Genomic DNA, 6,154 nt, shown 5'->3' on the forward strand with positions numbered 1-6,154 from the left:
CCCTTCACACACATACGCACATATACACACCAGGCCACACATTTATATCTTATCAGTTCTCTCTCGTAACAATGAAAAATGTGAGCAATTCTCACGCTCAGACAGAATCCCTTCAGGTCCCTTGATCACCTCAGATTCAATACTGTTGAAGTTAAAGCATTTATCAGATTTTGGGTTCCCTTTCAGCCATTGGCAGGAAGCTTTAACAATAGCTAACGATCAGAGGTGTCTGGCCTGCATCTGAGCACAGAAATGTGTGTGGGTGTGTTTTTGTGGCTGGGGCTTTTTACCACAGGTGTGAAACTTCTTTTTCTTCATTTCTTCATTCATAAACTCTGGCTATTTAGGCTGTCCTTGGCATGCCATCTTTCAACTCTCACATTCCTTCTGTTCTGTTTGCTCAAACTCTCTAACTAAAGTCTCTGCTTGGCACTGGATGTTTTTTTAGGCCTTGACTCTGGATTTTTTTTTTTTTACTCTATTTACCTATTTTGCTATTTCCTCTTCCTCTACTATACCTCTCTTCCCTTTACATGTGGCTCACTCTCTCCCTCCCACTCCCTCCCTCTCTTACCCCCCATATCTCATTCCTCTCACTTCTTTGCATGTCTTTTCGTTGTTATTTTTCTCTCTATCTCCATCTCTCTCGTCATTGTTCCACCCTTCCTCTTGGTCATCTCCAGAGGCCCCTGCTCTTCTCTTTCTTCTTTTGCTTTTTACGACCATGACAGTAAAAACAGCTGTCACACTGCCGGCTGCTGACTTGCTGCTGTAGCTCCCTCCCCTCCCCCACCCCATGTGTTTTCACAGTGCCCCAAACCCCCAGTCCTCATCCACCATCGTAAATCGCCCGAGCCTTTAACCGCTTGACGCCACAGAAGGGGAATGGGCCAGCTCATAGGTGATGGGGAGCAGTCCATCGGAGAGCCCACTCTCTTAAGTCCTCCACCCCCACTCCCACCACATGAGGAGAGCCTTAGACCTCGGACCAGAAAGGGTGGCAAGAGCAGGAACAGGTATCCTGACGATTCCTGTGTCTGGAGACAAACAGAAAGGAAGAAGATAAAATAATGAGACCAAGAGCAGAGACAGGTGGGGAAAGTGAGGTTGAATAATGTGAGGGTGTTCATCTAGCAAAGTTGGTGCACAGCTCAATTTTGGGGTTTCCCTGCTCAAACACACCTGCTAAACCTGATAATGAGCTGACAAGCTGACTCAGGTGTGTTTAAGAGAAACCACTAAACTGGGTAGAATTCTGACAACCCTGGATTGGACTTGGGCAGTCTCATAAACTCTGGCTAAACTGTTCTTCTTAAATGCTCAAAATGAACATTTCCCAGATTATATATAAAATATGTCAAATATAAAAGAAAAGGGGAACCGAAATATCCAGTCCAGTATATTTGAAATATAGTGGATATAGGATGTAAAGAAATGTGAACAGCAGCAGTATGTCAAAAATTATTTTAAACAATCTGATGATTCTGTTTTGAGGATTCTGATGGTAATTGGATAAAAGATATAAAATATGACCAAATTCAGGGTACAATGTCCATCCACACTTCACAGCACTCAGTGTATGAGCCCATCTTTCAACCTTCAAATCTGTGTACACGCTGAGGTTCAATGTTGCAGACATGAAGAATGCTGTTGAGTTCTACTATTTTACATTATAATAGCTTCAGGGAATTTCATGCAGCAGATGTGTTACAAAAACAACATTCCACAATCACTCTAAAACAGGGTGTAAAATAGTCTAAAATAGGGCACTGAAGTCCACTACGCAAAAAAAAAAAAAAAAAGACAAGCCAAAAAACAGAATCCCTGCTTCCTTCCTCAGTTTCCTCCTCCTTTCCTCCTCCTTTCCCACCCACCAACCTTTGACTATCAGCACATGCTCTGCTTTTATGAATTCAGCGTGTTTCTGGTATGCTCACATGACAGGTCTATTCAGCGGGTCCAACACATCTGTGCCTGCATATTAGGATAAATATGTTGAGCTCAGGTCCCTAAGGTACATGAATAAACTTGGAGGAGACTTTACTTAAAATACTTAAATGCAAAACAAATGAACCAAGGGAAAAAAAACAGGCCCTAAATAAATGTGCCCTTATTGCTGTCCAACATATTTTTACATTTCTAAATAGATTTTCTCTTAGAACAAGAATTCACAGAAAGACAAACATGGTCAGCAACACCTTCAGTTTTGCCACACTGTAGTATTAAAGATATGAAAGAGGTTTTTTCACAGCTTTGAAATCCTATTCTCATGTTTAAACACGCCCTAAGACAACAAGGTCTTTGAAACGCAGGGAATACAGTACAGCTGAACATTCTCTGGGTTCTGAGTGTTCCCTGACACACATTTGATGACGCTAACTCTGAGGGTTGTTGTCCATGTGTTCTTGATTGAGCCAGCAAATGTAATGAAAAGATAAATTCATATGATATTAGTCATAGGCCTTTCCCAGTTCATACTTACAAAGTACAGATAGTGGAACATGAAATTGCTGCTCATGAACATGTCAAGTGGTTCACAGTAGAAACTGCAGGGCCAAAACTCTATAAAAATCTGGTCATCTAAAATTAAGATTAAGTATACTTGATAAGTATTATTTATTTTGCTTCCTTAGTAATGGATCTTGTATCCCAGCTAATTTGCCCCACTCAGAGACACACTCATGAAAGCAGGGAAGGAAGTAGTACCTGCTGATCTCAGATCAGAGTTGAGTTTGAGTTCAGATTAGCATTGCTGTTTTGATGAGTGGAAACAGTTCTGAGAACAGCACTTTGGAACTGCATGGAAAGAAGACTAAGTTAGAAGCAAAAAAGCGATATGATACTCTCACCATCAACCTGAAAAACTGAGAAAAACATTATACATTGACAGGGGTTTGTGTATGTGAGACAGACAGAGACAGAGAAAAAAGAGACAGAGACATAGAGAGAAGGTTCAAGCTTGATTACAAGAGCACCTTGATTATGACTGCATTTCTTGATTTTGAAGCACTAGCAGCTTATGAGACTGGCCAAGGGCAGATTGCTCAGAATGCCCAAATCATGTCACACAAAAAGAGGCTCCTAACATACTAGGAGTGTGTCTACATTTCAAAAGAGAGCCATGGCAAAAACACACACTGTGCCTGTCATTTTTTGGTGGGTGTGTTTGTGTGATAGAAACTCACCTGGGTCCAGTTTCACAGAAGCAGGGTTGCTTTAAGAATGCTTCTCACTGCATGTGGAAAACTCAGCCCTGCCCTCTGCAGACTTCTCTCATCAGGCTTTAATGCAGGAAGAAATGGACTTCAAACCTTCTTTCACTGTTGAGTATGAAATCTTGAAAGGCCATAGTGTGAGACAAATATGATACCAAGATAGTACAGTGGTACTCATAACCCCCCCCCCCCCCCCCCCCCCCCCAAGTCATTATCAAGTCATATATAAACAAAAACTATCAAGCAAACTCTTAAGAGTTCATGGTCAAATCTGGTACAGTTCCAGATTCTGCTTAGGGAGTGGAGGGATTTAAATAACTACCTAAATTTATGCTCTGTCAATATAAAATAAATATGACATTCCACTTCCAAAACCAACTATTCCATCTTACTATTACACAACCAAACTCTTTTTAACTATTAAAAATCATTTTGCTGGGGAGTATACAATTGTTCTGAGATGTGCAAAAAAGGTTGATTGCCTCAGTGAATTGTGAAGAAAAAAAGGAAATTAACAAAAGCCTGGCACACTGTAATAATGATTAAAGACCATTTATTCACACTAGTCCATTTACCACACCCTGGGGGAAAATTCTGGTATCTTCCTTGAGTTTTGAAAGGAATACATCAAAAAATCTCTAACTTTGCTAAAAGTGAATGGAAGCCTAATGAAAGAATGGAAATGAGTATAATCCTGGTTGCATATGTAGTCTGCAATAGCTCAGTCCTTTGAGACATTAGCATTTTTGCATGGAAGATGCTTCTTCACCCAGCCAGTAACACTGTCAGCACAGCCTCAGTAACATCATCTGCAAGAATATTTCTTTAATGACTTTCATATATATGTAAAAATTATGCTCAAAGTGTTTCCCATGAAATAAACATAACCAAAAAAAAAACTAAAAACAAAAACAATATTTAAAAGGTGAATTTGGGTCATATAAATAACAAGGACTACAGCTGTCCTTGTCGAGGGGAAGGTATGTAACTCCACCAGACATCCAAATGAAGGGTGCTGTGAACTTGGCTCACAGCACCTCCACTTAGACCTTCTTTTGGCCAACAGCTCTGAGGTGCATGTATGCTTTGAGATACACACCTTGCTTACAGATGTTACCAAAACGTTTTTCCATTTTTTTACTGATCATCTTAAAAAAGTAAGGTTTACATTACCTGAAATGCTTGACTTTGTGGGTATGTTTGAGGAGTCATCCATCTGTGCCATCCCGTCACACAGAGAGGTTTCATGGTCTTCTATTGGTAGCTATTTCAGACCTGGGATTTGACCTACTTGCCAGGAACCCAGCACGCTCTATTGATGGAATTCTGCTGAGTATTTTTCTTTTGTTCAGACATATTTTTGTTCAACATCTTGAGCAATCAATCATTCTTGTTTGACTTTGGGCAGCATTTTATATTTATCTCAGTAAGCTAATAAATAAAAAAAACTATGGTGTATCTAAGCTCTTTATGAACTGAACAAGAAAGATGTTTTCAAATTCATACTAATTTTAACTAAGATAGGCCTATTCATTGGTGCACTGAAGAACATGCTCAAGGCTTCACATTACGTATAGAAGAGTGAAGAACAAAGCAGCCTTCTGACATACAAATCCTAGTCTGACTGATTCATCTTAATCCTCAATCATGGGAAAAGTTACTGCTGCATCTATGAGGGCTAAAGAAAATTAGTTTATCTATTCCTCCTTTGTAACGATATAAAAACAGTAATCCTCATATGCTGGGTGAGATAGCTCACACTGATATTATGTAGAACTTGCGTTAAAAAGACTTCTAAACCACTTTTAGCAGAGACTGATTTTGATGTAGCTTTGCTTCTTTGCATATATTTTTAAAATTAATGTGCTAAGTAAGTAAATGTTTACTGTGGGGCTAGATAAGTGTTCCAAAAATGTTATGAACTACAGCGATTACCAGCATCACATTAAGGATGGTATTGGACTGAATTATTTTGTATTTACAGAATTAAATACAACTTGTAGCAGCCAGTTTTTAACTTGTTTGACCTAAATGACCTAAAACACACAAACAACTGAATAAATCTGCTCTAACACAAGACATCAACTCTACTTATGAACCAGAGGTGTTTGAAGACCCAAAGCCTACTCATCACTTCAGGGCCAGAATATGCCCTGAAGTGATGAGTAGGCTTTGGGTCTTCAAACACCTCTAGTAAGTACAGCTTACAGGTAGCTGCAGGGAGTGATATCACAGAGCCTTTAACACCAGCCAATCGCCATTCAGGTGGAGCCTGCTCACTTAGTTTACTCTTCCATGGGGGGGGGGGGGGGGGGGCACTGAAAACAAGGCACTGGGCATCCATTTTAAGCCCTGAGAGAGCAAGGAATCCTGGTCAGCCAAGAATATCAGATTAATTCTGACCTGTGTAAGTATAGTGCTCTCATGTGCATTTAGTGGCTTCAGGATTAGCATTTTAGGAGCCAGCACGCAGAAATGGATCATATTCTGTAATTTCCATATGGAGCACTCTACTCCTGCTCCTTTGTTTGTGTTTTTTCTTTCTGGGATAGTGTCAAATGAAATGGATGGAGTTTTCCATCCACAAAACAATTGAGGTCTGACAACTCTCTCATGCCACATTCAGAATCAAAATATAAGAAATTTTTACTCATAGAGCAAATGTTTTGAAGAAAAATATTTTACATTAGATTGCACAACATGGGTACATGTTTAAAAAATGTTCCAAATACTACTAGAGAGCTTGTTTTCCATCAAACCACAAATTTTGGATTTCAAAGGGGTGATCCAGTCCTCACAATGAACTACAAATCAGCCATTAGGGAAATGATGAGATCTCTGTTTTCTTTAAAACTTTCCATTAAAAAAACATGTCTCTTGCCACATTAAGATGACTGGACAATAAGGAAAAAAAATATTTCGCCAATGGTTTTAAAAAA

General features: G+C 39.5%; 1 protein-coding gene across 1 annotated transcript in view; it reads right to left on the reverse strand.

Moving 5' to 3' along the window:
• Nucleotides 1-5,826: 5,826 nt before the first annotated feature.
• dpm3 (dolichyl-phosphate mannosyltransferase subunit 3, regulatory) overlaps nucleotides 5,827-6,154 on the reverse strand; it is a 1,834-nt gene continuing 1,506 nt past the window's right edge. The window contains exon 2 of the mRNA XM_035529277.1: nucleotides 5,827-6,154. This exon is cut by the window's right edge and continues 729 nt beyond it. The gene's annotated coding sequence lies outside the window, so the exon portion shown is untranslated.

Source organism: Electrophorus electricus, chromosome 8, assembly GCF_013358815.1.
Source record: "Electrophorus electricus isolate fEleEle1 chromosome 8, fEleEle1.pri, whole genome shotgun sequence".
NCBI classification, from domain to species: domain Eukaryota; kingdom Metazoa; phylum Chordata; class Actinopteri; order Gymnotiformes; family Gymnotidae; genus Electrophorus; species Electrophorus electricus.